At 45.6% G+C, this 26,357-nt stretch overlaps 1 protein-coding gene and 1 long non-coding RNA gene across 19 annotated transcripts in view; one reads left to right on the top strand and one right to left on the bottom strand.

The window, feature by feature from the left end:
• LOC144828501 (uncharacterized) overlaps window positions 1–26,357 on the top strand; it is a 2,902,672-nt gene that overhangs the window by 205,546 nt on the left and 2,670,769 nt on the right. For all 17 annotated transcript variants that reach the window (XR_013610467.1, XR_013610466.1, XR_013610460.1 and 14 more), the window contains exon 3: window positions 20,666–20,734. This is a non-coding gene — a long non-coding RNA (uncharacterized LOC144828501). The remainder of the gene's footprint in view (window positions 1–20,665; window positions 20,735–26,357) is intronic.
• The window catches only part of LOC144828499 (CMP-N-acetylneuraminate-beta-galactosamide-alpha-2,3-sialyltransferase 1-like), a 381,835-nt gene that overhangs the window by 286,964 nt on the left and 68,514 nt on the right, over window positions 1–26,357 (bottom strand). The window lies entirely within an intron of this gene.

Here is a 26,357-nt window from a genome sequence, read left to right as displayed (position 1 = left end):
ACAAATGTATCGAGTTGCACCTCTGTCTGCCAGGAAAGCTGGGATCAAATCCGGATGTGCGGTACTCCCGCGTCACGTCCGGCCGCCAATAGGAAGTTTAGTACCGTTGGCGCTCATCATGGCAGCACGCACAGGCAGCAGGCCGGGCTGGCCGCAGGAGGGGGTCCCGACCCGTCCGGCCCCATGGAGGCGGGCTGGTTTTGAGTAAATCTGGGCGCAGCGCTGCCTGCAGTGCTCACACAGAGAGGTGTGTGGCTCAGCTGCAGTATATTTAAAAATCATTCACAATTGACCCCGGACTGTTCGGAGTTCGGCAGCGGAGACTTTTGTCATTGGACTCTGAACGCTTAACTGGCCGGCCGCGGATCCCCGAGAGGCTCACTGAATAATTATGGCTGCTGGCGAATACAGTTCAGAACCGGAGCTTTGCCCGTCCAAGTGAGTTCTGCAGTCACTGACATCCCAACATGGAGTAACACCGATTGCAGCGGGACTGGTACAGGCAGAATCATGGCTGCCCTGCTTTACCCGTTCATCAAATAACCGCACTACCCGGACACCAGCGTTTAAAAAAAAAAACGGAATACAGTGGAGACAACAGCTTCACCCAGAAGAAACATCAAGATAAAGAGCAGAACGGTGAGTCACCCCCCTCCCCGTTTCAACTCAGTCACCTGCAGCATGTGTGCTAATCTAATTATACTCCCGTAGTTCGTAAAGACGATTTTTAAGAAAATGCACATCTGTTTAATAATAACTTCCTCCAAATGCCTCCTTCTACGTTTTCCAGCAATTGGTACTGTGGAGCTACTCTTTTCATGGGTGTAAATGTGTCTTGTTTCTCCCACTATTCAAGAGGTCATCACTCGTGCTACTGTGCATGGGGGTTTTTGAGGGGGCACACGTAGGCCTGTGAGAGTTACTTACTTTATCATTGTCTTTCTCGGCCGCAGACACTGGATAATTAACACTACCCAGCGAAGAGAGATCACACGGCCTGTGACTCTGCGTCTGCTCCGACCAGAGTCAGACTGGGTCAGAAATTAGGCGCAGGCACCAAAATAAAAGTACGCCACTAAGCGACCAGACCGATGTTTGCACATGGTGCCAGATTTCAGACACATCGTACAAGCTTATTGCAAGAAATGGAACACTTAATGAATTTGAGCCACATTGTGTTTAATAACAGGCAAACTAACAGTGAAAACTGGCTCAGCAGACCACAAAACAGGGCCACAGACAAAACAAGCATTGGAAATGCAATAGGTCTCGCACCATTAGAGTTAGTGCTTTTAGAATTGTTTATGGGTTTTTTTTGTAAATGTTTAGCATTTTTGTTTCCTGTAGCCAATGCTAAAGTATTACAAATAAAAAAAGCCATAAACATTTCTAAAAGCTCTAACTGAAATGGTCTGAGACCTATTGCACTGTGTGAGGGTGAGGGGTTGAGGGTGAGTGAGGGTGAGGGTGAGGGTGGGTGAGGGTGAGTGAGGGTGAGGGGTTGAGGGTGAGTGAGGGTGAGGGGTTGAAGGTGAGTGAGAGTGAGGGTGAGTGAGGGTGAGTGAGGGTGAGGGTGAGTGAGGGTGAGTGAGGGTGAGTGAGGGTGAGGGGTTGAGGGTGGTGAGGGTGAGTGAGGGTGAGGGGTTGAGGGTGAGTGAGGGTGAGGGGTTGAGGGTGAGTGAGGGTGAGGGGTTGAGGGTGAGTGAGGGTGAGGGTAAGTGAGGGTGAGGGGTTGAGGGTGAGGGGTTGAGGGTGAGGGGTTGAGGGTGAGTGAGTGAGGGTGAGGGGTGTATGTTTCAGATAGTGCATGCAGTCCTGTGTGGAGATCCCTATATAGTTCAAATTTATTTTTAGGGATAGTTGCCCAGAGGATCTAATAAAAGGCTAGCTTAAATGGTTTTGGTTTTACTTTAAAAGTATGGAGCCAGTTGATTACAACAATCAGCCGAGGGTTGATAGTCTCTAATGGCGGCCTCTGGGCCCATATAGGGTTTTATTGGACTTATTGCCAGACTCTGCTATCCTCGCCTTAAAATTTGATTTTTTGGCTAGTTGTACTTCTGAATAATATTTTTTCTAATGCTGCCTTATAAGTCCTTTTGAACACAATGTTGTAATTGCTCTACCATTGTCTCTAGAAGTTTACAGTGCATCTTGGGGGGGCGCTAGAGGGCGCCAAGCAAGATGGCCACACTCGAGTGAGGCTCTTGCAGTTCGGGCGATTCACCCCGTAATTTATCCTGGTTATTGTGCTCCTCTAAATACCAAACGTATAAATGTAAGCATCGGAACTTGGAGGCGGTATATTTCGCTGTGATCATTGCTTTTACCTCTTGACGGGACTGAGGAATCTGCTGCTGACCTCCGAAGCCGTGAATGTACAAAATGGTGGCGCTGCGGACCTGAGGCGGGGAACTGTGCGTCGCCGTGGAGATCGCTAGGGACGACTCACCCTCTGTTTTGTGCTGCCCGGGGGGCCCGAATGTACAGCAAGCCCTGCTACTGACTGCGGAAGAGAGTCTGCTGGTCCCGCTCGCGGCAGGAACTTTTACCGTGAGACGTGCGGTTTGGAGCTGCGAGCCGATGAAGAGGTAGGCAGGCACTGCGGAGCTGGGCCGGAGACCCGGGGCGATAACCAGAACAGCTAGCGGACTGTATTTGAAGTCCCCCAGGGCCGATAACACTCGCTGCCAAACATCGGTAGTGCGTAAAAGTGAACGACGCCCTGCCGGCACGTAGAGCGCTCTGCCGGGTACCCTGGAGTCCCTATCTGACCTGCATGCACTCCGGGACCGGGACGGCTGCTTTGGAGGAACGCCCTAAGAGGAGAATGGAAAAGGATTTAGTGGATGCGGCGAGGCGACAGAACACCGTGTGAAACTGCACTGGCCCCATCATTGGGAGTGCGATGAGACTGTACAGATTCCGTAGGTAACGTTTAGCGCTTGTGCTACTGCGGTGTTATGCATTATTATATTTCAAAAAGCTTTGAAAGGATTGGCTGAATCAAAACAACCCAATCTGTCCAGAACTTTAAAAAAAAACACATTTCCAGGGGGTTTGAGGCAATGTCTGCAAACTGCGGGCAGAGAGAATGTGCGAAATGTAAAGCACGACACGGCGGGCAGGGGAGGGGGCGGAGCCGGGGTGTGGGAGGAGTGCGGGAACAGACGGCGAGGGGAGGAGAGTAGGAGGAGGAGAGTAGGGGAGGCACGGCCTAGCGGCCGTGCAATCAAGAAGTGAGGGGGCGGGAGAGTAGGCAAGGCAGGCGGCTGGGGGCATGTGCACGCGCTTTTAAGCTCAATGCGCATGCGCATTGAGCTTAAAAGTCACGGGCACTGCAAGGAATCGCCACGATTCCTTGCAAGTTGGACAAAGAGTGGATAAGCCCCTGGAAGGGCGAGATTTTGATCGATACCTCATCACTATTGATCCAAACCTCGATCGGGTCGACTGAACCTTTGTTGCCTGTCTTGGAGGAAGAAAGTGCCCCTGTTACCAAACCAGTTCACCCAATAAAGGACTCTGCTCCCAAAGATCACAAACAACTTCTAGCTTTCAAAAGTTTATTGTAAGGATATGATAAGCTGCAAATACAGGCATCTCAGAATGAGATTCACGAGATACACAGGTCCAATTACATACATGTGCTCTCGGAAAGCCCTCAGACGAGCAACGGAAATCACTAACACAAGTTCTAAGAATAATAAAGCTATCAGCATTGACGCATATCTCTCCTTCATTTAAGTTGGAAGAAAACGCACAGGTTAGGCTGTCCCTACCCTGCTCTAGATGGTATCCCTACTTAACCAAGTCCCAACCTAACAAAGGTGTCAGCAGTGAATAACCCCCAAGGGAAGTCACTCACTCTAAGTCTCTTGGTGAAAACCTATAGTTCTCCAGTCATGACCCCTCTCTGCCTACCCATCCGCTCTCTAAAGGGTCCTCAGTTATCTGCTCTAACCCCACCCAGGGGTGCTGTCCCTAATACAAAACAGTCAACAACATTTGAGACGCCCCTTGCGAGACGCCCCTCACGTGGTGTAGCTTCTGGCTTTTTCCATGATGCTTTGTATTGGGCCTCATACGTTAGAGTTGACCTTGCTTCTCAGACTCTTCTCCGGCCCGCTGATACCCCTTAAACATTCCGGAACCCTCCTCCATGTCTGGGCCGTCTACTGAACAGACCTCTATTCATTCATTTATAATTGGATCCCCCCTTTCCTTGCAGACAGACATCTGCAGCCAAGAACCCAACTCTCATAGACTTCCAAAAAGGCTTGCAACATTTCTTGGCCCAGACATGTACGTGTAAATCAATGTTAAAACATTTCAGGCCTACAATATTTCTCATCATGATTATAGCATTCAACTTCTTCATTAATTAAAGCATGTTAATACTCTTATTCTATTATTCAGTAAACATCTCTAAAAATCATGGCCCATTTAATGCAATGACCAAAACATTAATACAATCTATGTCGTGAAAAGAAACACCTTCCCTTTTAGCTCTGGCCCTGAGGCCTACCACATTCTGCGTTTAACCACATACCATCTTACATTTTAACAGCTATACGACATGAATTCAGAAATAATCACATCTACTAAAATCATATAGTATCACACATTTCTGTATTAGTTCCACTTCTACTTAAATCTCTACATTAGCTATACATTCAGAATATAATTACAGATACTATTAGCACTCATGGCATTTCTCCTCATGATTTGTGCTTACTACAGGTAAGTGTGATGTACTCATACATTTAGGTCAGTTTGCGCTCTCTCAGTTCCCCCCTTTGATGACCTCTCGGGGTCATCACTAACATTTAAACTGCAGTTATTGCTGGCATGATTTGTCTCTGCGCTTCCAGAGCCCTCAGGCTCCTGTACTGATTATCTTGTATGGCAGCCAATCTCTGCAGCTGTTCTCTTTGGGCCCTTTCTGACCTTCTTGCTCTGTACCATTTGAATACCCTCACCAATCCCCACAATATAATCCCACAGATCAATATTATGATGATAGGTTTTAGTATATACCACACAAAGCTTTTGCCTGAGGTGGAAATCCACCCTCCAACTGCACTCATTCCGTGGCCCACCTTTTCCCAGACATTTTCTCTACTCAAGTCTTCGATCTCCTTGTGAATATTAGTTATGTTCCTAATAACTTTCCCAAGGGGCTTCGAATTGTCTGGAATGTAAGTACAACATTCCTGGACCTTCAAAGCCTTACAGACTCCGCCCTCTTTTGCTAGTAGGACATCTAACGCAAGACGGTTCTGAAGAACCATAGCCCTTATCGATTGCATCTCTCCTTCTACCAGCATTAAGGACTGAGCAGTGCTGGCAGACAACCTGTCGACAACTGTTGCCAGTCGTCTAATTTTAACATCATTAAGGATTACTCCCAAAAGAGGGAACATAGCTCCAAAGACATCTCCAACCATTTCTGCATCTCCTACATCTCTCCCTAAGTGTACGGGACCATGTATGAGTCTAGCCATTGGACTCACCATCTCATTGGGCAACACTGCTCTGCCGTCTGCTGAGACCCAAAAATGGGACTCACCCATTACACATCCTGCCTTTTCCCATGTTTCTTTTTCAATATCAGGAGCATTTTCTTGCATGTTTGACAGTTCATCCCAAGTATCAACAGTTTCCAGTATCATGGCTAATTCAGTCCTTACATTTATTCCACCCACTTCCACCTCTGTGAAAGAGTACCCTTGTTCCGCGCAATACCGCGCAACTTCATCAGCATATCTATTGCCTTTCGAAACGAAGTCCTCATTTCTGGTATGTGCGGTGCACTTTACAACTGCGATACCTGCTGGGCACTGCAACGCCTCTAACAACAGGCGCACAAACTCTCCATTGCGAATGGGAGAGCCTGAAGAGGTCATGAAGCCTCTTTGAGACCATAACTGCCCGTAATCATGCACTACCCCATAACCATATTGGCTGTCGGTGTATATGGTGACTCGAATTTGATTGCTTGCCAAGCAAGCACGTGTCAAGGCAACAATCTCGGCTACCTGAGCGGAGTGTACTCCTTCCAGGCACCCAGCTTCCACAACTCCAGCAATTGTACAAACAGCATAAGCTGCTCTCAACTGCCCAACTTCGTCTCTTACACATGAGCCATCGACAAAGAAAATTTCGTCTGGGTCGGTCAGTGGCTCATCTACGATGTCGGGTCTGGGTTTGGTGCATAGTTCAGTCACATCGAGGCAGTCATGGTCTGTACATTCATCATCATCCTCGATATCATTTGGGAGTGGCATCAAGGTAGCAGGGTTCAAAACAGAGCATCTCTTGAGGGTCACATTCTCTGCAGCAAGAATAACTTGCTCATATCGCGTGAGCCTGCTGTTGGTCAGATGCTGTGTTTTGGTCCTGGTCATCAACAGTTCAACAGAATGGGGCACGCACACCTCTAACGGGTGCCCCATGACGATATTTTCACATCTCTCAATGCTGACACCCGTTGCAGCAACGGATTTGAGACATCCGGGCAACGCTGCGGCTACTGGGTCTAAAGTAGCCGAGAAATAAGCAACTGGTCTACGGGCATTCCCATGGATTTGGACTAACACAGACAACGCGCAACCTTCTCTCTCACAACAGTAAAGAAAAAATGGTTTATTGTAATCAGGCATTCCCAATGCCGGAGCACGACACAGGTCCTCTCGCAGCTGTAGGAATGCCATCAAACAGTCTTTGTCCCATGGTACCGGATCGCTCACCTCCTTGTGCGTCAGTTTTTGCAAGGGCTTTGCTTTCAGTGAAAAGTTCACGATCCACTGTCGGCAATAACCCACCATCCCTAGGAACATCCTGACCTCTCTCTGTGTCTTAGGCGCATTCATTTTCATGATCGCCTCTATCCTGTCTGGTGACACCTTTCGTTTGCCTTTCTCTATTCTGTGTCCCAAGTACTGCACCTCTGTCAGGCAGTACTGCAATTTTCCCGGGGACACCTTGTGCCCATTGGCAGCTAGGTGATTTAACAAAGCAATGGAGTCCTCCCTGCAAGCTTCTTCTGTTTCTGACGCCACGAGGAGGTCGTCTATGTATTGGACCAGAACTGACTTCTGGGGCAGCACTAGACTTTCAAGATTTTTCTTCAAAAGCTGGTTAAAGATCGATGGGCTCTCTGTATACCCCTGAGGGATACGACACCATGTTAGGACGCGATTTTCCAGCTTAAATGCGAAAAGAAAATGGCTTTCTTCGTCCAGAGGGATCGAAAAGAAAGCCTGACAAAGATCGATCACAGTGAACCACTCAGCTTGGAATGGAATCTGAAACAGTATCACTGATGGATTCGGTACCACTGGACAACACGAAACGACTATGTTATTAATCTTTCGAAGGTCCTGTACTATCCGAAATTTCCCATTTGGTTTCTGCAGACCCATAATCGGGGAGTTGCATGGACTACCCACGATTTCTTTCAGTATTCCCTGTTTAATCATGGACTCGATCACGGGTTTTATGCCTGCAATCGTTTCTGGAGTCAATTTATATTGGGGTGTTCTTGGGAACTCAGCATGCGGTTTCACTACAATTTTCACTGGGTCCACCCCTTTGACCAATCCTATCTCTTCCCCAGTGAAATCCCATACTTCTGGTGCCACTGTCTCTCTCAAGTCCCAGGGGAGCTCATCTACTGTTAAAGTAGGATACAGCTCCACGCATATTCTTGAGTTTGCAACTTTGAAGTCTGCATCATCATCATTGGTCAATACCTCCACTCCCTGAGGTGTACAATATATAGTACAATTCAATTTACACAACAGGTCTCTTCCTAGCAGACACACAGGACTTGAATCGCAAACTACAAACTGGTGCTCATCGCTGTACTTCCCTATTTTCACCTGTACCGGTTCTGTCAATTGGCTGGTTATCCTCCTGTTTGCGACCCCCACCACCTGTATGGTCTCTCCAGACATGGGCAGGTCTGGAACTGCAGCTGATCTGATCGTGGATCTAGTGGCTCCTGTGTCCACCAGAAATGTCGTAGGGCACCCTGCTACTTCTGCTTCCACATAGGGTCCCCTCTGGTCCACCTCCAAGGCTGCCCCGAGGGTGCAGTCTTCTCTTTCCACTCTCTGTCCGGTTAATGGGTCCACATAATAGCACTCTTCCCCTTCTACAAACAGGGGCATTTGTCTATAGGTCTTACCCATAGTCCCTACTCGAGGAGGTTGCGGGAACTGGGCTCGGGGAGGAGCCCCCCCCCCTTTGAGCACCTTTCCTTGGTATGGCGTCACCCCTCTTGTAGGCGCGCTCTGGACCTCTTCCTCCTCTATCTCTTGCTCTCCTATCTCTACATTGTAGGGGCACTCGCGTTTCCAATGCCCCACCTCGTTACACTGGTGGCACCTAGTCGTTTTCTTCAAGGCAGCTATGTCTGTTCTGGGTCTAAAGGTGGAACTCTCCTCATTACCCTTGTTCTGACTATACTGCTTCTTTCCTCCTGTACCTGTCCCTTGCTGCTGTTGCTGCTGTCCCCCCTTTCCTGCTGCCTGCATCTGTACCACCATCAACTTTTCTTTTAGTTTCTTAGCCTTGGAGTCTATCTCATCACAGCAGTACCTGGCATATCTCAGTATTTCGTCTAGGGGTTTACTTTGCCAACAAATCGAGTGTTGCTGAATCATTAAACTAATATCCGGTCTCAGTCCCAGGACGAACTTGGACACGAATTGCCCTATGTCTTTTGGATCCATTACATCCAAGCCGCTATACTGTTTAAACGCCTTCAGCAATCTCTCGTAATATTCGTGGACTGTCTCTTTGGGTTCCTGTCTTGTTCGGTCTATTCTGACCCAATCTATGTCTTGCATTGGCACTTTCTCTTTCAGCCAAGTCATCACTCTCTCGAATTTTGCCATCACAATCTCGGACGGCCCATTAGTCTTAGCATCTCTCTCTGGCTCCGTTGTGGGCCACTCAGCGCTAACCTTGCATGCTGTCCACAGATCTCCTGGTACTACAATGTCAAACAGCGTGTTCAGATCTATCCATAGGACCTTTGAGATTTTTACAAATCTCTCCACTTGCTTGTACCACTCCACTGGGTTTTCCCGTAATTTGGGGAAGGAGGTGGTAAAAGCAGCTAAATCTCCCCTACTCCAAGGGACATGTACATAGTTCCCATTTGCGACTTCACGCAAAGGGTAAGCTTCTATTCCCTGCTGTCCTCCTGGTGTCATACCAAGCGTGCTTCTCCTGCCGGTCCCTTTCTTGGACCACCTCTCTTCCCACTTATCTAGTGCCCTCCATGTCCTTATTCCAGCGATCAGTTCCCTTATGTGCGTTTTCAGCCCAATCGTTCTCCTCTCATCTAGGTCTCGATCTGTATAATGTAGCCTGTGGTTACCCTGTAATGCTTTGGTTCTTGACAAGTCCACCATATATTTGCCTGCTAGTTCGACTAACTTCTCATGGACTGCTCTCGCTTTTCGAGTAATGTCCTTTGCCATATACAGTATTTCATCCTGTTCATACATTTCCATTCTTTCTAAAGGCAGGGTACCATCTACCATGTCATCCAGGTCTGACCTTAAACTGGCGACATCGAGTCTCTTGGCTTTTATCTCAGCTCGCAATAGTTCTTTCGAAGGGGCCTCACTGGTCTCCCTACCATCCCAACTTCGAGCTCTACGTTTGGGCTCGGGAGAGTTAATGGGTGCCCTCCCTTGCTCCCATCTCTCCAGGTCCCATGCTCGGCCATCCGATCTTGGAAGGTGATGGAACACGGGCCTGTTACCCCTACTCTTGCTCTGCCCACTCTCTTCTTCTTCTCTCCTCTCACCGCACACCTCTCTGTTATTTTCCCTCTGGTCTCTACTCTCTCTTTGCCTAGTATCGCTCAGTATCTGATACGATCCTTCCTGGTTCCCCATATTCCCTGGGGTGCGCTCATTTCCGTCATCACAGGGACTATGGTGCGACCTCTCACAACTCCCATTCAGTTCTCTGGTGCCGGGCACACAGTGTGGACACTTAAAGCTGTTTCTGTACTCTTGCGCTCTCCTCTCCCCTTCACTGAGTATTGGGCACGCCACCCCTCCACTCCCGGGGCCCCCGTTTTCCAAATCTATTCTATTCCCACTCCGGGCCCAATGGGTGACTCCCCTACTATCTCTCTCTCTACAGTCCCACTCCGGGCTGCTCTCCCCAGCCCCGCAGTGAGTCCGAGCTCGGCTGTCCTGACTTTCCCTTTCAGCTTCCGCAGCTATGATGCTCTTTTGAGCCTTCACTGCCTCATCCCACTGCTTCATGTACTCATTTAGCTCTTGAAAGGATTTTCGTCCAGATCCCCTCAGATCCACTGGCCATCTAGGGCCCCCAGGATCTCCTCCTGGGTCCCCTGCTGTGTGCATCGGGGTGCTCCACTCTCTCGGTATCGGCATCTGACTTGGGGAATTGATCGTATCGTTCCTTCTTGCCTTCTCTGCTCTTTCTCTGTCCTTCCGTACCCGTTCTTCCCCTCTTGCTCTCTCTTGGTCATATATCGATATTATAGGACCTATGGTAACAGGTACCTGTAGTGCATCTGGTAATGCGTAGGATGTGGCGCTTTCCGTTTCCGGCGCTCTTTGTACCACAAACCTTCCGACTACCTGTTGCACCTGACTAGGCTGGGACAGCTCTTTCTTTGCCTCAGGATCCCACTCTGAACTGGGAAGCGGTCTATGCTCTCCTGCATTGCCCCCCTTTTCTCCTTCTGTATGCTCGACCTCTCCCCCTGCTCTATTATACGGGGGTGGCCTGTCTGTCAATAATCTGTTTATCAGGCTGTCCTCTGTTTCGCTCTCATCATCTTCTTCTAGGGGGCTTTTATTTACGGGCACCTCTAACACTGGATACAGTTTATTTACTTCCATGTTATGCACTCTCCATCTTTTAGCATCCGCATCCCACCTGGCATCCTGTACTGCCCTTACCGATCGTTTCACCCTTTCTTGTCGTCTGTTCATATTCTTTTCATGCGCTGCCCTAATCCATGCATCAAGAGCTTCAAACTGGGTCGGTCTAGGCAAGGGTCTCATTGAGGTCATGACTGATTTTAATCGATGTAACACCTCTAATCTGAACGTCCCGTACTTCGGGAACGTCAGTTCCTCATTTCCTTCAGTAATCTTACTCCACTCTGATATCCAAAGGATCGTATGCAGCCCAACATTCACTGCCATGTAACGAGCTGGCGTACCCTCCGGCGGGGCTTCTTCCCCTTCATACGATCCCCGCTTCTCTTTTTTAAACACCGCTCTCAGCCATTTAAAACACTTCATAATTATGCGCACAATATCCAGCCTCGCTACTCTGTTTACTTCCTGATGACAATCCACCAATCCTGTCGCGGCTTTGCTAGCTTGGCCTATCGCAGCGCGGTCTTTCTCCGGTCGGCCAATCACGTCGCGACACTTTCTGACGTCACTTTTCTCCGCTTCGCAGCAGCACCCCTCCTTTCTCAACTCGTCTCCCGGTTATGCATGTGTCCCATTCATACACCGAAAAATGACTACTTCCGACCAAGCGGTCACTTCTCTCGACTGTACGTCCACAGTCTATATGTAATTGTCAACACAACTGACGAAATGTCTATCGTCTCTCTGATAGGTTGCTTACACACACAGTAACTTCCGACCAGCGTCCGTTACTCACGCACTCACTCTTACGGTCCCCCTATCTCGGTCTTTCGGGTGATCAATGGTACCTCATGACCCCCTTCACACTAGTTAACAATTACTCTGGGTGTCCGATACACCCGAACCACTTAAGCTCTCCTTGAACTTAAGATTTCCACCGGTTGCGCGCGCTCACAACCTGTTCCACAGTCACTCTACAGACATTCAACTCCGCCAGACATTACAACATAGATACAATACAAAACACCGCAATCTAACACGCATAACCCTTTATACTCACTCTCGACCGATACTGCTGCCTTTTCTGTCTCACGTCATCCGGATCTTCTTCAGCGGGCTGTTCTTCCGATCATCGATCTCTAGGGGCCTTGGGGTAAGCTAACCTGGCCTAGGTCACCGTCCTCAAGAAGGCAACCATCCTCTATAGCTACCAACTGGAAGGGCGAGATTTTGATCGATACCTCATCACTATTGATCCAAACCTCGATCGGGTCGACTGAACCTTTGTTGCCTGTCTTGGAGGAAGAAAGTGCCCCTGTTACCAAACCAGTTCACCCAATAAAGGACTCTGCTCCCAAAGATCACAAACAACTTCTAGCTTTCAAAAGTTTATTGTAAGGATATGATAAGCTGCAAATACAGGCATCTCAGAATGAGATTCACGAGATACACAGGTCCAATTACATACATGTGCTCTCGGAAAGCCCTCAGACGAGCAACGGAAATCACTAACACAAGTTCTAAGAATAATAAAGCTATCAGCATTGACGCATATCTCTCCTTCATTTAAGTTGGAAGAAAACGCACAGGTTAGGCTGTCCCTACCCTGCTCTAGATGGTATCCCTACTTAACCAAGTCCCAACCTAACAAAGGTGTCAGCAGTGAATAACCCCCAAGGGAAGTCACTCACTCTAAGTCTCTTGGTGAAAACCTATAGTTCTCCAGTCATGACCCCTCTCTGCCTACCCATCCGCTCTCTAAAGGGTCCTCAGTTATCTGCTCTAACCCCACCCAGGGGTGCTGTCCCTAATACAAAACAGTCAACAACATTTGAGACGCCCCTTGCGAGACGCCCCTCACGTGGTGTAGCTTCTGGCTTTTTCCATGATGCTTTGTATTGGGCCTCATACGTTAGAGTTGACCTTGCTTCTCAGACTCTTCTCCGGCCCGCTGATACCCCTTAAACATTCCGGAACCCTCCTCCATGTCTGGGCCGTCTACTGAACAGACCTCTATTCATTCATTTATAATTGGATCCCCCCTTTCCTTGCAGACAGACATCTGCAGCCAAGAACCCAACTCTCATAGACTTCCAAAAAGGCTTGCAACATTTCTTGGCCCAGACATGTACGTGTAAATCAATGTTAAAACATTTCAGGCCTACAATATTTCTCATCATGATTATAGCATTCAACTTCTTCATTAATTAAAGCATGTTAATACTCTTATTCTATTATTCAGTAAACATCTCTAAAAATCATGGCCCATTTAATGCAATGACCAAAACATTAATACAATCTATGTCGTGAAAAGAAACACCTTCCCTTTTAGCTCTGGCCCTGAGGCCTACCACATTCTGCGTTTAACCACATACCATCTTACATTTTAACAGCTATACGACATGAATTCAGAAATAATCACATCTACTAAAATCATATAGTATCACACATTTCTGTATTAGTTCCACTTCTACTTAAATCTCTACATTAGCTATACATTCAGAATATAATTACAGATACTATTAGCACTCATGGCATTTCTCCTCATGATTTGTGCTTACTACAGGTAAGTGTGATGTACTCATACATTTAGGTCAGTTTGCGCTCTCTCACCCCCATAGTCTCGCTTGCTCGATGCGCATGCGCATCGACAGGCGAGACCTAAAACACAGCGCACACGCTGACCTAGGAGACCAGGCCTTTGGGCACTGCCTAATTGACCTATATGCCAGTCCAACATTGGCTCAGACACACCCTTCAATTCCTGCATGCTTCTGCAGCTTAAGTGGTGAAGAGCTGACCTTGCAAATTAAGCAAAATAAAAGAGAAAAGCATTCTTTTGCATTAATTATTTGATTGATTTATAGTCACTACATTTTTTCCTAGTTGTGCCAATGGTGGTCTGTGACGTCTGTATTCTACTGCTACAATGTCCCGTATGCGACTGAAAGCACTAGATTATGCACACTGCAAGTCTGAATCAGGTAAAAATTGGAGCTTTGTAACGTCTGACACTGAGTGTATTGTTGAGAGGGGTGATTGTCAAGGCTATTTTTACATCTTTATTGCTTGATTTTGCTCGCGAGAAAGTGTCACTCATAAGCACTGAATGTCACTCATAATAAGACTGAAATTATGAAAATGTCACACATAAGCAATCTGAAACCTTGGCAGCTATGTGTAAAAGTTTCTGATTATTTATTGCCAGAGCCGAGTTTGGCTTCCTGTTGAATCGTGTATCCCTGCACTCAGCCCGAGCAGTGATCAACTGCTTCTGTCTGAACCTGCCCGGGCTGAGTTTCATTTCCGAAAAGTGCCGAAGAGCACTTTTCGGATACCACATATTACACAACACCGGAAAGGATCTAAAATGGATTGACCGATAGGAACCCAGTGACAACCTGGCGCATGGGACATCAGGCTGTGTCTCCTGGCTCCAGTAAAAAGCCACAGTACAAACCAGCGCGGAGTACTTTGTTGGCACGACAAGACGGGTGAGGTGATCCAGGGTAAACACACAGAGTAGAGGCTGTTCTACTAAATTATACACAGCCCGAATCAGTTTTTTCTGGATTGACATTATAATGGGAGGTAGACATTGCAACAGTTCCAAGAGCGTTGTTGGGTTGTAAAAAGGGTTGATTGGATAACCCTGATGGGATAATGCTGGTGTACACTTTTCTTTTGTTATGGATAAAGTCGTGGTGATGCTGTATTTTAATGTAGAAGTATTTATATAGCATACACCGAAAAACAAGATTTGCCCGACAAGAGCCAAGGACAGCCAAGGATTCACTGAGCATATTTGATGGTACTTTATTGGAAATCCTCATTCTCACGCGATTGCTCCTTTCTGCTGCGCAATACAGATTTTCTTCCTTTTTTACCTGCTAACTACCTATCATGTTGCACGCTGCAAATATTTATCCATCACACGAGCAAGCGAAGAATCATGAAACTGGTCAGCTCCAAACAGGGCGAAAGAGGTCGGTGTTTATTAAGAATCTTTGAGAGGTGTCACCATTTAACTGATAAAATCATGTTTAAAGTGAAACATGAGTCGCCCTCTGAGTAAATGTGTATGCTCATTTGTTTTTTTTTCTGTGATTCTGCGGTCTCCTGTTAAACAGTTATGAAAGGTCTTTGTGGTGCTTCGACCAGAAGTTGGGGCGTTTATTGTTTACTCAACATTACAAAGATTTGTTCCCATTTATTGCTTATAAGGGACACTGGAATTATGCGGCAGGGGATGGTCAAATTATGCAGCAGGGTTGAGTAAATTATGCGACAAGAAAAGGCACATAAAGCTGCTGATTTAGGGATAGTAATACTTTATTATTTTTTCATTTACAAGCTTGTTAATACTATCTGGGCATTAGTTCTACCTCATTAGTGCCTGTTTCAAACCCAACTATAGCAATAAGGCACAGAAAGGTGACCAGCGGGCCTTCCACTGCGCAGCAACACGTGTCACAGTCCTTTAACTAACTTTTGAACTGTTTGACCCAGGAAACTATTTTATTTTATTGCGAAAACCTGCAGATAATGCTCCAGATGATGGACTATGTGGCAAATGCGACACACCTACAATTATATAATGTCAATTCCTATGCACACGCATGCGGGTTAAACGAAAGTTCAAAAGTTTGAAGGTGAAAAGATGGAGGCAAGTAGTGTCTCTTGAAGTGTTCTTTTTGTTTTTATTCAAATGACAACACAAAGTCCAGTCAACACGTGTTTCGTCATTTGGGTGATAACCCTCGACTTCTTCATGGCTAGAAACAATACAAAATGGATCTCACATCCTTCTGAGTATGCAGTATTAGTGAGCCACTCCCCAAAAGATCAAAAAGGTGTGACTGGTACATACCCAGTTGTGGGGAAATGCGCCAAGATCTAAGAAGGTGAAAACCAATGTCACCATGTGGGAACCTTAAACATACTTCCAAAAAAATGACAGCAGTAATGACTTAATGAGCATATTCAACATTAATTTGAATGAAAATGTGGACATATGTAAAAGTATGAAAGTATTTTTTGGTAAATTACCACTTGTAGGATTACCTGAAAAGGGATGAATATGACTCAAGAGTGAGGGCAGATATGCATAAGTTGGGACTTAATAAAGCCTAAGCAAAATACGTGCTACTCTATGTAACAGTCAATTGTGTTGGACTGGTAAAACAATATGACGGTAAAAAATAGGGCCTACCTGTAAAAAATGAAATGGTGTAATCGACCTGAAACTAGAAGCACATTTCCTAATCAGCTGAAACTCCAAAAATAAAATGCAACTATATAAACAGCTATAAGTCTTAATATGAATACTGGATTAGCAGAAGTCTCACCTAAACACTGGTGATAATTCTGACCCGGCAGGTCATAAATGGTCCAATCAGTCTGATCCAATAAAATTATGTCATGAGTATAAAAAGTAACAAACCCCATTACTGTTACTAATTCTGTATGTATACCAACAGTAAGCTTGATCTATCAGTGCCATCCATCAAAAATCAAGGCCCTTACCTTCACGTCAAAGCATTAGTGGATCATAAGCTCAAATCAATGAGGTGCCATAGTGTGCACAGCAGGAAATTTAAAAGGAGGGCGATGTGAGCCGCAAAACAGACTGTGGAAATAATCAAGGCAACCATAACAGTAAAGATACCTAAAACGGATGTAACAGCCTAAAACAAGTCTATGTGGTGCCTGATCAGAAACCTATTATATATTTCCCTTCAGCGAGTACACTTTGAAGTCCACACACTACCAGGAACGCGTTCTGTACCGGATGCATTTAAGTACGTGCCAAGTCATGAGAACTAGAACATGCACCTTGATTGTCGGATGAGGCGAGAAATGCAATAACGGTCACATGTTGTGCTCGTTGTGTGTGTTTTTTTATACATAAAGCTGGGCCCATTAGAGTTTAACAGGCAAAAAAGGCAAAGTCCGTATGTAGGAAAAAAACGCTGTTTATGATGTATGATCCCGTGACAGTACACCTGTACCCTCAACCAATGTGCAGGTTATCCTCAAGGAATCGAGAGTGGAGGACAAAACTAGAAAACAAATATAAACTAAAATGATAGGTACAGAGGAATAAGAGATAGGATCGTGTTTGACGGTGAAGTTTCAAGACACACAAAAAACATAGTAAAAGAGGAATTCTATAAGGAAAACTTTTGAGCGAGGCTGTCACCAAAATTATAAGTGGCAATCAGCGACAGTATGCTGGATAACATTCCAATATGTGTAACGCAATAGGGTATCTAGAATCTTGCTGTTAGAGAGCTCTTGCATGCTCCCCAATTCTTTCGCTAAGGGTTCTTATGGTACTACCCACGTATTGACGTTTGCAGACACATTCCAACACATAAATCACACATTTTGTGTTGCAATTAATATTGAATCTGATGACAGTTTTTATTAGGGCCAGTAAATTCTTTTACTGGCCCTAATCTGCGGCATGTGCAGCCCATCTGCACATGCCGCAGGAGCCGCATTTATGAAAAACTAGCGAGTGTTGTGTAATCCAAGTAACATTCTTCTGCATTCTTGGAATTCTAGGGCTAAGTCTTGTTATCAAAGTTCTACCCCTTTTGTGTGTGATTTGTGGTCACCTGGTGATATGGTCATCCAGGGATCCATCGGTTGTTAATAACTTCCAGTGCTTGTAAAAGACTTTTAACCAAAACACCACTAAGAACGTTGAAGTCTGTAATGAGTCTCACTGGATGTCTGAAATCGGTATTGTGTACCTTTTCTCTCAGAGTCTCGCACTTTTCTGATTCTGGTCTCGACTTTCGCTAAATTAGTTTGTGTGTATCCTCTGTTCTTGAATCTAGATTTCATTGCTGAAAGACAAACCTCAAAATCCTCATCCCTGCTGCAGTTCCTTCTGCCTCTAGTGAATTCACCGTACGGGATAGCTTGAATCTGGTGTGGTGGACGTGCACTAGTGGCATGAAGGATAGAGTTCCAAGCAGTGTCTTTGCGAAAAAGGCGACTGTGTGTAAAGTGTTCTCTTTGATGTACAGTTCTACATATAAGAGGGTGATTTTAACCTCACTGATCAGATAAGTACATTTTATGTCATAGGTGTTTGTGTTAAGGTACGTACAGAACTATTCAAGTTTGGCATGTGCGTCAGACCAGATTAAAAGACAGTCGTCGATATAGCGACCCCAAAAAATGATGGAATCATTGAAAAGGCTGCCTTTACGGCCCCCAATCCATTTTTAGGTCTCGCCCTGGAATTCGCATCCGAAGGATGCGTCCAGGGCTGGAGACTTATAGCGAGCTGACACGGGGGAATGACGGACAAAAAACTGTCACGCGCTTCTCCCCGGCTGGATTCAGCTGCTTGCACGCGCACCAACATTCACGCATGCGCACATACACAGCCACACCGCCACTCACGCATGCGCACATACACATCCATACACAGGCACACACACCCCCCGTCGCCGCCGCACCTACACACAGAGCCCCCCCATCTATGGCCCAGGAAGCGGCGAAGCGCCAGCGTGGCTCTCCCCGGAGCAGCGGGAGAGCCGCTCATTTAATATGCGGCGCAGCCCATAATGCCTTGCAGGCACAGGCATACACACAGACACACACACAGACAGATGCGCAGACACACGCACGCACACGCACACACACACACACACACACAGTCACGCACACACACACACACACACACCGCCCCCCACTATGCCCCACTTACCGCATCAGCGGCCTCAGCTGCCACCGGTCCTCTGGCCATCCACTCCGTGGGCGCGGGCTTCTCGTAAAGACGGAAGTCCCGCCCCACGACAGCCGTGAGCGTGCACATCCCAAAACCGGAAGTTCGGGAGTGTGCACGCTCACGGCTTCTTGTTGTTCTGTTTTAGCCAAACAACGCCGCCATGTCACCATGTCCATTGGCGCTGCGTTCTCTCAGACGGGATTGTGGCGGAGCGCAGAGATTAGTATTGTGTGTGTTTTGTTGTATTAAAATCCCGAGGCATTTTAAATTCTTGGAGCCTTCTCTGTTATCACCAGAGGCGTTACACATCCTAGAACAGTTATACTTGCATCTTTTTTTCGCATATTCCACAGCTCTAGTTGTTGCAGGTCTCATTCTTCGAGGATTAACGTCACATTCATGAAATGAATGCTGTGAAGAGATCTGTGGAGCTGGCTGGCACGTGCATAGGCACTGTTAACTTGCAGTTATAGTTAGAATGGGATTTAGTTGCATTTATAGATGTTGGATGTTTCTGATCCATTTTGTTGCAGTCTACACTCGGATCATTGGTGCTGCTTGTAAAGAAAGTTCCATGTGGTGAACACTTAAAACAGCATTGACCTCTACGTTCTGATAAGGACATGCGATGCTCTTAAAGACATGCATTTTGCGGTGGGGGGGGTGAGAGCATGGGGAATCCCATTTGTAAATATAATGTTACCATACAGAGAATATACACATACTCTAAGGAGGCACAGATTCTTTAGATGCTGGCTACCTATGCGCACTTTAGTCCTGGGCAAATATTCAAAAGAAGCACGATGGATCGGGAAACTGGATTTCCAAGGCCAGCGTCACTGCGACAGGCCTGAACAGCAAACCACCAACTCCTAGCCGGGATCACTCCTAGCAGCACCCCTAGCAGCGCAGATGAGCCCTGCCGTATGACGGTGGCGCAGGCGGGCATCACCAGTCAATATAATTAATATTCGTGTACTGGGCAGCAGGACGCAAAGAAAGGGAGGCATCTGCCCTGCCCTGTTACAGCACAGACACATGAGGGCATAATCTAGGTGAATTACAACAAACACATGGATGCATCAACTAGGAGCACAACTGCTCACAGAAAAGCACCGTCGCGGGGTAGCGAGAGCTCTGCCAATTATAAGAGTGTGTAGATCTCTTCCACTGAGGTAACGTTTGAAATCTCGTGCGGTTTTGTTTGAGAGCAGACGACGTCTGTCTGTGCAAAGCCCCAAAGCCCGGACATGTAAATGTAATTTCACCTTAAAGTTTACTTAGTGTAGCCATTCAGGCTGTGAACTCGGACGTGACAGCGCGTTTGTATGGGCCTTGTACCTGGACCCGGCCTGCTGACACTCCTCAGAGTGTTTCTTCCTCCAGCACAGACCTCCTTTCACCCACCACTGTCCTCAAGCCAGCGCCCTCAGAACAAAGCTTGCTGCCGGTACCGTGATAATCCGGCGGGGGTGGGGTTGGGGAGGGGAGGAAGGGGAGGGAGGGAGGGGGGGGTTGGGGTTACTGAGCGCTTCCTTCAACACACACCACATTTCATCCACCACTGTTGTCGCTCCAGCAACTTTGAGGTAAGGCATGCAGCCTGTACCTAGATAAACCTGGGGTGTACCGATCGGTTCCTTCAGAACAGACCACCTTTCACCCACCGCAGTTCTCACATATGCTGCTCATACATTGATACCTCTGGGATGGACCGAGCGCTTCCTCCAGCGCACACCTCGTTTCACTCACTCACACTCAAGAACCATGGTAGTAAGCCTGCCTCCATTGAATCTGTACCCCTACTGAGCAAAGACACTCTTTCGCTACACAGAGCAACCTGGGTCTTCAGATTGGACTTCACGTTAACAGTTAAACAGTCCTGTACAGAAGGAGTTATGCTAATCTAGGCAGGAGTTTAATAAATGCCCCTCCATCAGAAGGCACATACTTGCTTAGAGAAGAGTGAGTGTAGGCTTGGGTAAGGAAAATTGAAAAAAATTACATTTGACTTATTCCTTTACAGACGGAGCGTGGCTTCCACCAGCCTGCGTGGTAGTTACCAGCGTGGGTGTTTTACTGCATTCGGCGACACGTGAGTTTGTGATTCATAATAAAAAATATACAAGGCAAACTTAAAAGTTTACTCAGAATGAGTACATCCAATGAATAAACACAAACGTAAAAGCGCAGACGGTACCAGGGCAAACTTTTAGCCTAATGTGCACGTAAATACAAATGTTGCATTACAAATGCTATAGGTGTCACATTTGCGAAAGTTATAACTATTGGCATTGTAAATGACAAAGCTATTAATTTCGCTATTTTCAAAACCAACACATAAATGAACATTTGGTGAATTACCATTAAAATATTTGACTTTTTTACTAAGATATTATTGTACTCTTTTATGCAAACAAAATTTAGATACTGCATAAATAACTTGAATAAAACATATTTTATATGTAGCTTTTTATGTAAAAAAAAAAACTATAGCACAAAGCAAAAAACAATTGCCATTTACAATGCTAATAGCTCAAATTTAAATAATGCGAGACCTATTGCATTGCAAATGCTTGTTCCTCTAGGCTGCCCATGAAAAGGTTTGCAAAAGATGGTGAAAATTTTGAACCCATAGCGACACCCCTTCTCTGCCTGTACCATTGTTTCTCAAACAGAAAGACATTGTTGTCTTGAATCAGTTCCATCATCGCCATGAGCATATTGGTGTGCTGCCACTGTGTTGCTCATCTTTTATGTAAATGTTGTTGGGTCACCCTCAAACCAAGATCTGGTTTGATATTCGTGTAAAGGGACACAACGTCCAATGAGTATCATGCCTTGCTCACAGTTGAAATCCGTAAGAGTGCTTATAATAATGCTTCGTAACCCTAATGTAGAAAGGGAGATTCTGAACCAAAGGTCCAAGAAAAAGATATACATATACAGGATGTCATTCTGTGGGTCCCCCTATCCCCGAGACAATAGGTCTACCGGGGACAAAAGGTAAATGTTTATGGACTTTTGGTAGAGTGTAAAGACACAGGAAATTTAGTCTAAACACTCTCAAGTACATCTGTTCATCTTCGTCAATAAGACCTGCAGTATGCCACCCTGTGAGATGTTTATTAATTTTAAGTGTCAAACGTCCTATAGGAATGTAAATTAAACTCTCATTAATCTTAAGTGTCAAAGGTCCTATAGGTTTGTAAGTTAAACTCTCATAACATGTTTCATCGTTAAGTTGTGTCAAGATCTCTTGGTTGTAGTCGACCTTGTTCATCACTACGACGTTGCCCCCTTTTCCTGCCTCTCTGATTATGATCTCATTGTCAGTGTCTAGTGTGTTGAGAGCTATACGTTCTCCAGATAGGAGATTATCATGGTGTCTGGTTCTATTGATGAGTCTCCTGTCACTAAATCTGTCTGTCGTCGTCCAAAACTAGTTTGTAAAATGTGTCAATTGAGTTGCTACCCAGTAGAGTTGGTGTCCATTTGGATTTGTTTTTCAAGCCACTCGCTAGTGTGTAATCCATGTCCACATTTAGTTCTTCTAAGAATATGTCCATGTGGTGTGGTGTATGCTCAGTGTCTATATGAGATAAAAGTAAATGTGTATCATGCACATCCTGTATACTAAGCACATCTGATAAAAAGCCAGTCGGAATGTTCGTATTTCCTTTATTCGGCACGTGATTATTGCTGAAGAATTTCTTAAATTTAAGACTTCTCACAAATTTAAAGAGATCAAATTTGAAACCACATATGTCACCCTCATCCTTAGGGTTGTAGCTTAAACCTTTCTCCAAAAGGGAAATTATATCATTAATGAGTGTCTTAGAGGAAAGATTGATAATCTCCACCCCCTTCTCTGCACTACTTACTTGTTCCTCTCATCTCCCGATCTCAATTTCACTTTGTCGTCTTCCTTGCCCTGCTCTTTTGTATCTACTGGTCTTATGTCATGATCTCCTCTTCCGGGTGGTGCTCTGTTGCCCTTTTGAATCCTCTGTATCTCCCTTAAAAAAAGAGGAATTCCCTTGTCTTGCCTCACTCGATGTGCACGCATTGTTATCGGCCTCACTGTCGCTGGTGAGGGGGGCACTCCGAGAGGTGGAACTAAAAGAGATTCAAATTGTCTCTGAACTATTTGGCTTGTCTCTATCCTGGCCAGCCTGAAGACACTGGTCATACTTCTTCGTGAAAGTAAAAATTCTGCCCTCCTTATAATCTATTTCATCACGTCTGAGCTTTCTGGCTTTCCTTTCTTTGTTATCATTTTGATGTTTCAGTACAATATCATTCATAATTACATAGTTTTTTTCGGTTGCTTCCTTAAGGTCTAAATCCCTGATTTCCCTTTCAAGGAGTGTAATCTCTGCCTGGAGTTTGGAAACCTTGCATTTGGCATTCTCAATCAGGATACCCATGAGTGTGTTTGAATTAGTCACCGCAAGCACTATATCTGTTTTGTACACATCACGATACCTGGCGAGCTCCTAATTTGCCTGTGTTAATTAATACTCCCATTTTGCTAAAAGCTACAATTATGCTAAAATCATTGCTGTCGCAAAATTGCATAATTTCAGTGGCTCTGGGTGGATGTTTGTCCTTGGCAACCCCTGCAGCTCTACTCCACTTGAAGAATACGTGGGAACAGATTCTTGTTTCGAGCGCACAACTGGATATGTTGGTTCAGTAACAGCTACTGCTGCATTATACTGGTGAGCCTTGAACACCGTTAAATGTGTCAATGATTCTTTTACATATTTAGGACGAGCCTGGGCAGCGCATGAGCTGCTCTGCGAGGCATGCTGGATTCAGATAGGGACTTGAAGCTCCGCCCATTTCCCCACCCATCTTTTCAATTGGCTCCTGTTACTGTCCTTTCTAAATCATTGCTTTTCATTCAAAAATAGGCTTAGTAGTCCCTCCTTGGTACCGCCTTGTCTGCATTTTTAACCCCCCCCATAAGGACTGGACATTTTACTTGTGTTGTTACATCGTTTGCTTTATCTAGGCTGTGAGCACTATTTTCTTCAATTATTTGACTCTATTCCACCCACTACAGGCTTTCTTACATGCAGCACACCGCCCGCTTTTATTTAAATTACTAATGGCGTTCCATGTCAACTATAGCGGCTGCGTTTCTTTATTTACATTAGCAGCGGGTCCGCTTTAAGTATAGCGTCCGTGCTTTATTTAATTTGTCAGCGTGGTCTGCTTTAACTTTAGCGGCTGTGCTACAAAACTTTTTTTTTTACCAGTGAAAGCCCATCATACCATTGTTTACAAACAAATGTTTTTTTGTTGTTGGTAAAAGCGCCCCATGGCGTGCTTTCACTTTAATGGTGGCAATGCCCCTTTCATTAGACTCAACTCGCTGAACCTGAATACGGCGAGCAGTGTCTAAAGAAAGGGGCGTGACCACTATAAAAGTGGTCTCGCATTAGCGAGTATTTGAGCTATTGCCATTAGAAATGAAAATGTATATGTGTGTTGGTTTTAAAAACACCTAAATAAAAGGCATTCTCAGTTACAATGCCAATAGCTCTGGCAAATGTGAGCTTATGGCATTCAAAATGCTTGTTGACAAATGTAAATTTTTTTCTCTGGGGGCATTTTTGTTGCACTCACTAAAAATTAAATATTCTACACTCCTTACTTTCACCTTCAAATAGACAACCAAAAATTAGCTTCATAGAGGTACATTCAAACATAAATGTAGACATCACTCCACAATTTGATGATAAAATGTAATGTATTATAATGTTGGTTTGTCATCTGTTCGAACAACAGTGCTGTTTTCACAACAGTATATTGCATATTTCATCTACAGAACATCATGTTGGTAGACTGCGAATTTCATTTTACACTTGTCTTCTTTAACTAACGGCGTTGATGTAATAACAATACGCATGGTTACACCCAGTGTAACAACAAGCATTTGCAATGCAATAGGTCTCGCATCTGCAAGAGTTTGAGCTATTGCCATTGTAAATGGCAATGGCAGTGTGGGCTGATTGTAAGTGGGAAATACTGGAGTTTGTATAGAGACAAACGGGGAGGAGGGGGTGAGGGGAAAATTCTAGAGTCTTGTAAGGAGGCAAAGGGGAGGAGTAGGCAAGAGAGCAAGAAGCAGAATAACGTGTTTTTTTTACTAAGGGTTACGCTGCACAATTTTGCGTTGCACCTGCAGCTTTTAAAGTGGTGCGTGAATCAACGTAAGTGCTTTGTATAGTTTTGCAGAAGCGCTCCAGTAAATATTAGTAAATTACCCCATATTTGTTTATAAACAGAAAAGACCTCGTGAAAGAGGAGAACGTCAGGTAAAGAGAACAGGAGACCGGAGGGGATCGAATAGACAAGAGAATTTAAAGAGAGAAGGGGTTTAAGGGTAAGATGAGAAAAAAAAGAAGTAAAGATATAAAAATAAGTAAGCTCCAGAAGAACAAATTAAATTTACAGAAAAGTAACATAGAACATGAGGATGTAGAAAAACAAAAAAGAAGAAAGAGAGTAATTGAGACCACAGAAGAGCAAAATAAAAGCATTTGAAGGGAACAAGAAAATGCGTGCTGAAGAGTTGTGTGTGTATGAAAGCAGAGCCATCGAAGATATTCATTTTTCTGAGTCAATGAATGAAGTATGATGAGTTGGGTAGTAGCATATGATATTAGAGTGCTTGAAGACATAAGTCATACATAATGTGCACCATGACTCACACAAGCATGTAAAGTAGGCAGGTGGGACATGGGGGAGCAAGAAACAAATGCCTGAGAGAGGGGAGAGGTGGAAGGTAAAAGGGTTGTGGGAGAAGGCCACTGTGAAGAAGAGGGTGAGGAGTTTAAGAGGAGGAAGGTTTGATCTTGCCACCTGATTGTGCCCTGCTCCCTGGATAGGCCCCAGCCCTGATCTCAATTTCCATCTGCCCTGGGTTCCTGCCTGGGTGCGCACACCTGTTGGTGAAACAGCGCACTCATGCGGCATTAATGCCCCGCTCCTCCACTTTGCAACCAGGCATTAACTGGGGACAGTGAGCACCCTGTCCTGTCCCCTCTAAGAACATCCCACAATTAGCAATCACTTTAATAGCTCCCCACCCTGCGACCTCACCTCAACCCCAGGAGAAACTAGTGCAGGAAATAAAGCTGAAAGTAGCGCCTAGAGGCCATCTTCAGGGGCCTGATTAACAAAGGATGGGACGTCGGGAGCCCCCTGCTTGAGGCTTGTCACACCAGGAAATGCAATCCGGATGTAAATTGCATACCTTTCTTTAGAGGGCCCTGTTTTAAGCACGAGAAAACGTATGCACTCAATGCCAAAAAACCCGAGAATTATACATACATTCTAACGTATAAAGATTTAAATAGAGACAATGTTTTGCACAGGTAGAAACAGAGGCCGGGCTCTAATCCCACCTTTCAAGTCGGGCAGTGCCCCCACACCATGGAAGAGATGAAAGACAGCCTCCCTGTACATAGTTGCCATATCCTGGACCACGCACTGGTGGCGCCTGAAGACTTCATTGTGGCGAAGTTACTCAAAACATAATGGGTGCAGTGCCGCGGCCCCCGGACCCAAATATGGCTGTTTTTACTACCACACTGTGAATGTAGGACATGTCCCTTGACGGTCAGGGGACACTTTTCATCTTTGCAGTTTTATATATCGCGAATTCGACCCGAAGGTATTAGCGTGCTGTACGTGAGCACCAG

The sequence above is a fragment of the Lissotriton helveticus genome, chromosome 4_1, assembly GCF_964261635.1.
Source record: "Lissotriton helveticus chromosome 4_1, aLisHel1.1, whole genome shotgun sequence".
NCBI lineage: Eukaryota > Metazoa > Chordata > Amphibia > Caudata > Salamandridae > Lissotriton > Lissotriton helveticus.
Note: the sequence above shows the minus strand (reverse complement) of the source record. Positions and strands in the feature narration are given on the sequence as shown.